The sequence below is a fragment of the Triturus cristatus genome, chromosome 4_1 (genome assembly GCF_964204655.1).
Source record: "Triturus cristatus chromosome 4_1, aTriCri1.1, whole genome shotgun sequence".
In the NCBI taxonomy this organism is placed as follows: Eukaryota; Metazoa; Chordata; class Amphibia; order Caudata; family Salamandridae; genus Triturus; species Triturus cristatus.
Window position 1 is genome coordinate 813,302,649 of NC_140585.1, and position 12,137 is coordinate 813,314,785.

A 12,137-nucleotide genomic window follows, 5' to 3' on the forward strand; every position below is an offset into this window, starting at 1 on the left:
GCAGACTCTAATCTCTCAGTTTCGGCCCCAACACTCATTACCAGCTCGAGTGTTCATGCAGTTACTAGGAATGATGGCGTCTTGCATCCTAATCGTACCTTACAGAAGACGTCAACTGCGTCCAATACAGGAATGCTTAGCATGTCAATGGAACCAGGCTAGATTATCAGATCTAGTGTTGGTGGACGACCGCACCCATCGCTCTCTGCAGTGGTGGAATACACAAAACCTTTAAAAAGGGCAGCCCTTCATCAACCCGGTTCCACAGATAGTACTCACAACAGATGCATCGCTCTCTGGCTGGGAAGCTCATCTCCAAAAACATAATATTCAGGGCATGTGGACTATGCAACAAAAGCAGCTCCACATAAACCATCTCGAGCTGCTAGCGATTTTCTAGTAGGCTAAGCTGTCCCAATTCCTACAGACATGACCGCAATGTACCACATACAACAAGCATTGGCATAGCCAATAGGTCTCGCCTTTGGGACCTTATAAGTGTTTAGCCATGCAACAGTTGCATAACTAAATACTTATAAGGTCCCAAAAGCGAGACCTATTGGCTATGCCAAGCAGCCGTGCGGCCGAGAAAGTGATCGCGATCAAACATCAAAGCGGCCGTGCGGCCGCGAAAGTGAAAGTAATCGCGGTAAAGGGCGGCGCGCGCACCTGCACTGTAGCTCTAGGCTGGCCTGGTAGCACTTTTTGGAGCCCTCTCAAGTCTCGCCAGACCAGCGCATGCGCTGGGTCAGGCGAGACTTAAAAACAGGAGGGACACACTCTTCAGCTGCCACAACTAGCTCAGACCATCTGCAGAACACCTTCCAGGAGTAAACAACCAGATTGCAGATCTGCTTAGTCGTCAACGACAACGGATCCACGAATGGGAACTCCACCCTCAGGTTCTCCTCCCATTCTTTTATATGTGGGGCTTCCCAGAGATGGATCTGGTCGCCACACACCTAAACGCAAAATGCCCAAACTTCGCATCCAGGTATCCACACCCATTGTCCAAAGGCAATGCACTATGGATGAATTGGTCATAGATATTTGCCTACGCTTTTCCGCCTCTCCCACTCATTCCATTAGTGGTTCGGAAGCTCAGACAGCAGTCCTGACTCTAATCCTAGTTGCTCCCACATGGGCCCGTCAACCCTGGTTAACAACCCTGTTGGAGTTATCAGTAGTTCCTCACCAAAAACTACTTCTTACTACCAATCTTCTCACTCAGAGCCGTGGAGAAATAAGACATCCCAATCCCAGTCATCTCAACCTTGCGATCTGGCACCTGAAATCTTAATTTGGCTACCTCAATCTTCCGCCAGACTGCATGAATATCACCAAAGAGGCTAGGCGCCCTACCACAAGAGCATGCTATGCAGCAAAGTGGTAGAGGTTTGTGATATACTGTAATTACAATCAAATCAACCCGCTTGATGCTTCAATACAAAGCATAATTTGCTATCTATTACATCTACAGCGTAGCAATTTAGCGTACCCATCCATACACTTGCATATTGCTGCAATAGCTGCATATCTACAGAATAGACAACATTTTTTCGAGTGCCTGCTCTTAAAGCATTTATGGAAGGACTTAAAAGAATCATTCCCCCACGACTTCCACCTGCACCAGTGTGGAATCTGAACATTGTCCTTATCAGACTAATGGGTCCACCTTTTGAGCCATTGCATAGATGTGAACTGCAATTTCTCACTTGGAAGGTAGCTTTCCTCATAGCCATCACATCGCTGAGGAGAGTGGGTGAGCGTCAGGCTCTAACCATAGAAGACCCTTTTTTTTATTTTTTTACAAATACACCAAAATAAAGTGATTCTTTGGACCAACCCAAAGTTCCTACCTAAAGTCATTTCTGCCTTTCACATCAACCAATCTATTGAGTTACCTGTGTTGTTCCCACAACCAGATTCTGTGGCAGAACGTGCTCTACACACCTGAGATGTGAAAAGGGCATTACTCTACTACATTGAAAGGACAAAACCTTTATGTAAGACCAAGCAACTATTGGTTGCTTTTGCTCCACCACATAAAGGCAATCCTATTTTAAAATCAGGAATTGCACAGTGGATAGTCTAGTGCATTCATACATGCTATATTAAAGCAAAACACACATTAACAATCCCCCTTTGGAGGTGGCGCCTGACCGTAATGGACGCCTTCCACTGAGGCTCCCGGCATCGGTCCCCGCAAATCCTGCGGACTCCTCTCCTGAACTGCCCTGGCCGGCTCGTTCGGAGTGCGGGGGTCTGTGAAGCTGCCCTGCTGCCTCACATCGAATCCTGGGGCGCTGCGGGCATTGGGGGCATCGCTAGCCGTCGTGGAACCAGACCGACGGCGGCAGGTGGCGGCTGTGGAGCCGCGGCTCGGGCGAGCTGAGAACTTTAGCCCGCGGCGCCCACGAGGGGCGCAGGCCTGATCCAGCTGGAGCGGACGACGCAGTGGCCGCGGGGCTGCCGCGGGTGCTGCTGGCGCTGCCCGGGTGCTACCCTGATCCGCTGATGCTGTCCGGAGCCCCGGGAATGCTGGAGCAGACCCCCCCCAAGCGGCACAACGCGGCAAATCTGGCGGTGAGTGCGGCTGGCTGCGACCGCTTCACCGGGGCGACTGTGGGGTTGGCTGTGCAGGGGAGTCCCCCCCCCCATCGGGCCGTGTGTCGGCGGCCGGGGGGCCCGGGCCCCCAGCCCCCCCCTTTTCTCCCTCCCTTCTCCTCCTGCCTGCAGCGTGGAACCGGCTCCATCGGCCTCAGACTGACTGCGGACTCCAGGTGCGGGGGGGCCCTCCCTGATTCGGGCCGCATACCGGCGGCCGGGGGGTCTGTGTACTGTCCCCCCCCCTCTTCCCCCCCCCTCTCCATCGCTTGGGCTCCCGGCTGAGGACCCCGACGAGTGGCACCGTGCCCCCCCCTGGGGACTGCGGGGAGACGGACCTGGCGAACTGTCCCCTTGGGGAAGTGGGCTGTGACGGAGGTGCGGCCTTGCGACTACCGGCTGGGGGGCCCCCCGAGTGGCGGGCCAGTGGCCTGGAACTGGGAACTACATTTCTGGACCTCGCCTGCGGACGCCCCTGCGGCTAGGGGTTGAGTCCTCCTGAGATGCCCGGCAGGGCTTGACCGTTGAGGCGGGTGCTACCCAGCCGTTTCCAGCCGCGGGACCTCCCGGACGGGCCTCCTGCTGGTCCCGCGATGGCCCGACTGCCCGTTACGGTCCCGCAAGTGTATCGCCAGCCCGTTGCCCTCCTCCGCTGACGGCCGCCCCAGAAATGGGTAAAGACAGGGCTGCCAAGCCGGCGTCCGGAGCCACCCAAACCAGGATGGACAAATTCACGACCTCCGACAAGGGGCCCGGCCCCACGGGCGAACAGGTCCCGGCCCCCGCTGCAGACCTAGCTGCCATCCTAAAGGCCATCAACTCGTCCCGCGCCTCACTCGAGGGCATGGTGGGAGAGGTCAAAGTGGACGTCGCTCTTCTCCGGCAGGATCTGAGGAATGCCACCACCCGCATTTCGGAAGCCGAGTCCCGGATATCCACGGCGGAGGACGACATCCGCCATCTGCAGGATCAGGTTCGGGAGCTGACCACCCACTCTAAGGAGTTACACCGCCGGGTCGAGGATGCGGAAAACCGCGCTCGGCGCAGCAACCTGCGCTTAGTGGGATTCCCGGAGGGAGTTGAATCGGGCCGGGCGGACGACTTCATGGAGCGCTGGTTCCGGTCCTGGATGCCGGCGGACAGCCTGTCGGCTTCGTTCGTGGTGGAGAGAGCCCACCGCTCCCTGGCCCCCAGGGGCACCGCCCCGGACGTTCATCCTCAAGCTCCTAAACTTCCGTGACCGAGATGCCATTCTCCGCGAAGCCCGGCGCACGGATGCCCTCCACTATCAGAACCACAAAATCATGGTATTCCCGGACTACACCCGCGAAGTCCAAGAGCTGCGTCGCTCCTACACTGAAGTGAAACAAAAGCTGCGCTCCCTGGGACTCCAGTACCAGCTCCAGTTCCCGGCCCGCCTCCGGGTCGTCTTCCAGCAAAAGACTCTCTTCTTCGATACACCGCGGGCGGCCTGGTCCTGGTTGACGGAGGAGCACCCCCTGCAGCGCTCTGGGCGCGGATCGCCTCCGGGTGCGCGGGGGAGGCTGGGGAGACCCCGGACATTGAAGACCCGTCAGCGGCATCGTACATTACCCCGGGAGCGCACAACGGGGGAGGCGATCACCACGCGCTCTGGGGGCCGGCTACGCCGGGGATCGAGAACCTCCTCTGCCTCCTCGGCCGCACATGCCAGTCCCGTGGCGGATGGGCGGCGGTCCGCATCACCTCGGCTCACAGGCCCTGCAAACCACCCGGTTGAGTTGGTGGACACTTCGGACCTTTCTCGCAGCCCTAACATTTGACTCTCTTTGCCTCTTTTTGGGGAGGGGGGGGGGTGGGAAGTGCCTGGGCGGGGGTGGATTGCTCCGTTGTCAGTGTTGCTCAGGGCCAGGGCAGGTAAATCAGGCTTGACTTTCGATGTCTTAGGGGTCCACTAGCGCTCAAGCCCAAGCGTTTTAGTTTGGTGGTTCTTCCATTTGGTTCGGGCGACAGATGCTTCCGTTTTCGAAGTATAGGGTGGGGGGTGGGGGGTTGGGGTTGGTTTGGGGTTGTTTCTTCCTCGTTGGGGGGGATTTTGTTGGTGGGAGATGACTCCCTCTTATCTGTTGTGCTAAGGTATCATGTACTGTTTGTCCTGCTCTCTCACCCGATGCTCCGCTGTCCTCCCTCTCTAGGAGCCTGCTCAGACGCGCCTCCACTGGCCCCCCTCTTCTGTCCTCGACTATGGCTGACCCACCTATCCCTAGGGCCGCCATGCGCATACTTTCCTGGAACGTCAACGGTCTTCTGGACCGTTTCAAACGCATGGCGGTCCTCAAATATGCACAACGTGCCGAGATGGATGTGCTCCTCCTCCAGGAGACTCACCTGTTGGGTAACAACTGCCCCTTCCTTGGCCGTTACGGTTATGACAGGGTATGGCATTCAGGTTTTGCTCGGGGATCCCGGGGGGTGGCCATATTGCTTCGCAAGTCCTTCCCCTTTGTCCTGACTCGGGTGCTTTTAGACCCCCAGGGTATGGTAGTGGTGGTATGTGGAACTCTGGAGGGGCGACCCCTTACCTTGATGTCCCTCTACGCGGCGCCGTCCCTCCTGCCGTCGGCCCTCTCCCACGCAGCGGGTATCCTCCCGACACTCCCTGCGGGTGCCCTCATTCTCGGCGGGGACTTCAACGCTGTCTACTCGCCCCACCTGGACTCGACGGGTCCGGTCTCCTTGACCCGCGTCGCCCGTGCAAAACAGCTCTCATCTTGGGCGGAATCACAGGGCCTCTGCGATGTCTGGAGGATCTGGCACCCGCAGACGCGCCAATACACCCACACGTCGGCGGCCCATCACTCTCATGCCCGGATTGACCTCATCTTCATGCCCTCCACCGATTGCGCGGGGGTGCGGGACGTACGCATTCTCCCGAGGGGCCTTTCGGACCACTCGCCAGTGCTCCTCGCTCTCGGCCCCCCCCCCCCTCTCTGCCCGTCCGATATGGCGCCTGAACGCCTGGTTCCTCCACGACAAGGCTTTTCGGAGGGCGGTCGGGGGCGAGATAGCCGACTACTACTCTAATAATGAGGGCTCCGTCATCTCCCCCGCCGTCCTGTGGGAGGCCGGCAAGGCGACTGTTCGGGGCGCCGCTAAAGGGCATCTGCAACGCCAGCGACGGGCTCAATCCCAGAAGCTCGCGGAATGTGAGGCCCAAGCCTTAGAACTGGAGCGTAGTCTGGGGGACTTAGATGATGCCGCACGGTCTCGTCGCTTGGCCTTCCTACGGGAAGAGATTCGCCTACACTCCCTGGAGGCGGCGAAGATCCTATGGCGCTCCTCGGTGGCCCGGGTGTACGGTTGGGGAGACAAAAACGGCACTCTTCTCCACTGCCTGGCGACCTATCCCCGGGCGGGCAGGATCATTCCAGCCATCGCGGATCCCGCGGGTGGCGTCCACACGGTCTCGGTGGCGATAGCCCAAGCATTCGCTGATTATTATTCCCAGCTGTACCGTCTCCGTCCGTCCGCGCTCTCCCTGGAGGAGTTGCTGGGGACAAGCGGGGCGACGCTTGCGCGGCTGCAGCCTGAGGTGTCTGAGACCCTTGATTCGCCGATCGAGTTGCAGGAGATTGAGGAGGCGATCGGCCGCCTGGCACCTGGGAAGACCCCGGGACCCAACGGGTTCCCCCAGGAGTACTACGCTCACTATCGTGAGACTCTGGCCCCGAGGCTTCGGGACCTCTTTGCGGCCGTGGTGGAGGCGGGTTCGTTCCGGCCCGAAACAGACACAGCAACCATAGTTGCCCTCCCCAAGACACAGCCTCCCTCGCGGTCCTGCTCCGACTACCGGCCGATATCCCTTATTAACACCGAACTCAAAATCTACGCCACGGTCCTGGCACAGCGGTTACGCCCATCGCTCGCCTCCCTGGTCCACCCTGATCAGTGTGGCTTTATGCCGGAGCGGGGGACCAGACACTGCCTGCGGCGCCTCCACCTCGCGATGGCGCACCGCGGCCGCCTTTCCCCCTATCTGGCCCTCCTCTTGGTCGATTTTGAAAAGGCCTTCGATTCCGTGGGATGGGCGTACTTAGGTGATGTCCTGGAGCGTATGGGCTTCGGTCCCCGGTTCCGTGCCATGGTAATGGTCCTCTATGCGCACCCGCGGGCCCGTGTGTTGGTCAATGGGGCGCTATCTCGCCCGTTTCCCATAGGTCGGGGGACGCGCCAGGGTTGTCCGCTCTCGCCCCTCCTTTTCGCTCTGGCGATGGAACCTCTGGCGGTGCTGATTCGCGCGGATTCCGTTCTCCGCGGATGGGAATGGCCAGATGTGGCCCCCGACAAGATTGCCCTATACGCGGACGATGTCCTCCTCTATCTTTCGGACCCAGCGACCTCGGGACCCCGGGTCCGCCGGATCCTCCATCGGTTTGGCCAAGCGTCGGGGTCTTCATCTGAACCCCAAAAAATCCGTTCTAGTCCCGCTACACCCGTCGCGGGAATGTTTCGACTGGCAGTCGGACATTCCCCTCCGGAGACTCTCCTTTAAGTACCTGGGGATCTGGGTCACCCTCCTTCCGGAACTCTGCTGGGCCCTCAATGTGGCTCCAGTAGTCAACAAAACCAGGTCAGATATGCTTCGGTGGCAGTCCCTCCCATTGAATCCGCTGGGGAGAGTAGCTCTATACAAGATGATGATCCTCCCCAAGTTTCTTTACATGCTACAAAATACTCCGTGCCCTTTTCCGCGCCCGTGGTTCCGAGACCTGGATAAAATGGTGACTAAATTCCTCTGGGGCGGCGGTAGGACTCGGCTGGCCTTGGACCGATGCAGGGTCCCCTCCTATGACGGCGGCCTGAGCATGACCAACCTCTATCTATACTATCTGGCCACCCAGCTGCTGGTGATCCATGACTGGTTCTCGGGAGGCCAGGGCGACCCGGCTTACCGACTCACGGTGCACCGCCTCGGGTTCTCCTCCATCCAGAACATGCTCTATGGCACAACGGTCCCCCTATCACTCCCCGACGTCGTGCGGGCTCCCTTTCTCGCGTGGCGCGCGGCCCTGCGGCACACTAGATGGTCGGGAGCGTCAACGCAACTCACTCCGCTTTGGCACGGGACATGGCTGCGGGAGGTGGTGGGACTAGCGGGCTTTCGGCAGTGGGATCTTCTTGGTATCTCCTGTCTGGGCGATCTATGGCGTGGGAGCCGCATGTGTTCCTTCCAGGAGCTTCAGACCCGCTTCTCGCTGCAGTCCTCCCAATTCTACCGCTACCTTCAATTGCGCCACGCGGTCCGGGCTCACGTCCCTCTAGACTTCAGACTGCCTTCCCATAGCCCACCTGAGGCTCAGGTGATGTTGGGGTATCTGGGGAAGGGGGGTATATCCCGCATTTATATATCCCTGATTAATAATACCCCGGTGGACTGGAGCGGGCTCAAACAGCGCTGGGAGGCCTGGGTGGGACCCCTGGATGAGGCAGACTGGAGGGACGCCCTTATGGGCCCTCGGTCGCTTACCACCTCCGCTAGGCTGCGGCTCATCCAAATTTATTACCTCCACACCGCCTATCTGACTCCGGACCGCCTGTATCGGGCAGGCCTCCGTGTGGACGCCTCCTGCACTCATTGTGGGGTGGCTCCGGCAGACTTTTTCCACATGGTGTGGTCTTGTTCCCGTCTCGCAGGCTACTGGGCAGCGATCGAAGCCGAGCTGGCAGAGGTCCTGGGATAGGAGGTTCCCCACGAGCCTAGAATGGCCCTGCTGGGCATCATGGACGGGATGGACGGGTCCCGTAATGAGAAGTACTTCCTCACCACCGCCCTTATGGTGGCTAAGAGAGATATAGCAGCAGTGTGGTCACAGCCGGACCCGCCCAGAGTGGCTACCTGGAGTAAAGGGGTGGATTGGTGTGCGGCCCAAGAGCGGTCGTTGTATGCTGCACGGGGTTGCCCCAAAAAATTCCGCAAGATATGGGGGAAATGGCTGGGGGGCCTGGTTTGAAGGGTGGGAACGGAGGATGGGGGAGGGTGGGAGGGTCTTTGTAATTGTTTATTGCTGCTTCCCCGATTGAAGTTACTGATGCCTTGTTCAATGCACTGCTGTATGTCATTCCTGATACTGTTCTCTATGCCGCAAAACACAATAAAAATGTGTTTATCAAAAAAAACAATCCCCCTTTGAGCGCACTCCACTTGCAAACTAGGGGCCTCTATGGCATTTTTAGGAAATATACCCATAGATGATATTTGCAAATCTGCAACATGGTCTACACCACACACATTTACAAAACACTATTGTGTAGATGTCTTAGCTAGACAGCAAGCTAGAGTGGGCCAAGCAGTTTTCCATACACACTTTCAAACGGCTGCAACAGCTGCAGGTTAGCTATCGCTTTGGAATATAACTGCTATATAGCCTATGCACAGCATGTGATCTACAGCTCACATGCCTCGAACGGCAAAGGCTACTTACCACAGTATGCATCTGTTCCTGACATGTAGAGTCACATGCGCCCACCTGCCTCCCCGGGTACCTATACCTGTTGCAGTACTATCTTACTTAGATACAATATACATGGACATCTCTATTTACTGCTCCTACTAACTCCATCATCACCCTCTACGGAAAAGCAATCTAAGAATGGAGTCGATTCCCATGCGCACTATCACCGAAAGGAGGAGTCACCTACCTCGTGACTGGAAAGACTTCTTCAAAGAAAAACAAAGTGCAAACATCCGGACCCAACACTAGATGCCAAGAACAGATGCATACTGTGGTAAGTAGCATTTTCCTTTCCATTAATAAGGAGCACTTCCAGCGTGGCATGTCTCACTTTATTTTACTTTGACAGAGCATTTCCAGCGCAGCATGCTGCGCTTTATCCTTAAATATGGGGGCTGTGCCTTTCTTTTGTTTAGCACGGTGCGGCTCACACACCTTTTCTTAAAAACACATGTACACTTTGCTGTTCCCGGCAACTAATAGTCGTGGGAGGAGCTGACTCACTCTGTGGAGTACGGGGCTGGTATAAGAAGCAATGTTAAAGTCTGCAGTTTAATGTGACAGTCCTGGAAAAGGAACGAATTAATGTCGGTAGAGTGTGCCCTTCCAAAATGCTGTCGACTCCTGGTTCTTTGGACAAAAAATAGAAGATATGCTCAGGTGACTGATATCACGGACTTCTTGTATCTGATAGAAACTTCTAGCTGCAGATTCCTTACCTCAGAATTTCCCAGGCTGGATCTGGAAACATTTGCATGAGCAGTACCCCTTGCACGCGCCATTGGGTGGCTCCATTCGGCTCTGCGTGACGTCATTAGCATCACTTATGACGTCGTGGTCACCTATATAGGCACCACCCAGGCGCGCGGATGTCAGTTCTTTTCTTTCCGTGCCAGTTAAGCGCCAGCCCGAGAATAGCTTACCCCTCTGTCGCTTTTTGATAGGCCTTTTTCGACTTTGTCGACTTCTGATTTTTTTTCAATATAGTGTGCGAGGGATGTCTTCGAGGGAGACAGGGTTCTCACCGTGTGGTGCTTCTCTACACACCATGTCACTTACCGATCCCCACCTAGTCTGCCTTTGGTTTCCCGAGCTTGACCACGACTCTAAGTCGTGCTCGGATTGTCTGGCCGTGGCTCCAAAGACGTTAAGGGAGCGAGCTTTGAAGCTCCTCAAAGCCCGGCATTCAACACAGGCCAGCGACACTCCGCGGAGATCCTGGTCCCGATCGAGGAAGAGGTTGTGGGACCACTCCCAGAGACCTAAGTCCTCTTCATCCCACTCAAGGTCCTCTGGGAAGAGGCACAATAAGACGTTCAAGTGGACATCATCTTCGCCTTGTCTGTCCTCCATCGACGATTGAGGTAAAGAGCACTGACGCTCTAGGCAGGGTTCTGCAGAGCCCGACCCAGGGTCAACTTCGCGCCTCCCTCCTTTTCTGGGAGCTAGAGAGAATTAAGAGTTCAACGAGGCAGTGCGCTGGTCATGCCGACCTTCCCCAGCGTCTGGCCTGCAGTCAGTGACTTCGGAGCTGGCGCCCACCGGCGGTTCCATCCCCATCCTCATCCCTGATACTGAGTCTGAATAGCGTTGTTTGGCACAGATTTCGGCGCTGGTAGAGCCCAGGGGTTCTATGTTGTCGCCATGCACGAGAGAGGATTGGAAAGGGTCTATGGACCCTTTAAAACACCAGGATGTGTCTGAAGGGCAGATGGACTGGTATGAGGACCTTGGGAAAGCCAGTGGACTGCTCATCCCCATATATGGGCATGCTCTCTTCGCCAACTGTGGCTACGGAGGAGGGGGCGTTTAACGCCATGGTGGTAAGGAAGGTAGCTGAGGTCCTTGGACTGGAGTTGCCCTCTGTGCAGGTCAGGACTAATCTCCTGACCGAAGTGCTTAAGCCTAGGGCTTCCACCTCTTAACCCCTACCGCCCTTTAATGAAGCACTGACGGATGTCCTACTAGGCACGTAGTCTAAGCCTAGCACAGGAGCTCCTGTGAATAGGACCGTGGCACGCTCCCATCACCCTGCTCTGTGCAACGCAAAGTTCCTCAGCCAAAAAACCACCCCTGAAAGCTTAGTGGAGCAAGCCTTCAACTTCACAGGGCTCGTTCCCATCCGCCCCCCGGACAGGTGATCCAAGAGGTGGGAATCACTTGGGGAGATGTTTTCTTCCTCCAGCCTGGCATTGCGGACGGTGAATACTGCATGCTTATTGGGCCGTTTCGCCCATTCCCTCAAGGAGACGGTTGCGCAAGTGCTGCCACAAGTCCCGCAGGAAGCCCAGGCAGTTAAGGACGTGAGAGATGCAGGAAAATTAACCATCAGGTGTGGACGTGAGACAACCGATTTGCTGGGCAAAGCGATTTCATGCACTGTGGCCCTAATTTGATGGACATGCCCTTTGATGGATCCGGTCTGTTTGGAGTGCAGGCAGACTCATCCCTAGAGCGTTTCAAGGACTCTCGACCTACAGCCAGAACCTTGGGCATCTTTTCATAACCTTGTGACCAGTCTAGTTTAAGCCTCTTTCGTGGCCCAACAGGGAGTTCCAGCTAAGTCAGCCCTAAACTAGCCACCGTCCTGTGCAGACTTCCCAAGTTTTGCATGGACGTGGCTCATTTCGCCCTAGAGGCAGAAGCCAGAAGTCACAGCCACCCTTCCCTCTGCAGCTGAAGCCTCCAAGCACTTCTAGTCTGACTCTACAAGATCACACCACTCCATTGGGAGGGAGAAGCCATCATTATCTAGCCCACCGGACGTCCATAACATCGGACAAGTGGGTCTTGCAAATCATTCAGGAGGGCTATTCTCTGCCTTTAATTTTTTTTCTTCCTCCAGTTCCGCCACTTTAAGAACAGCTGGCAGAGGAACATTTAAAGTTACTCCAAGAGGAAGTTACAGCTCTCCTTGCCAAGGAGTCTCTAGAGAGGGTCCTGGTTTCAGAAGTAGTCGGTGGCTGTTCTTCCTGCTACTTTCTGATTCCGAAGAAGAATAAAGGGTTACGGCCCATTTTAGATCTTCGGACCATCAAT

The 12,137-nt window shown here is 56.4% G+C and overlaps 1 protein-coding gene across 1 annotated transcript in view; it reads left to right on the top strand.

Annotated features, from left to right (window-relative positions):
* Window positions 1–12,137, top strand: part of CAND1 (cullin associated and neddylation dissociated 1) — a 346,610-nt gene that overhangs the window by 277,339 nt on the left and 57,134 nt on the right. The gene's annotated exons all lie outside the window — the stretch shown is intronic.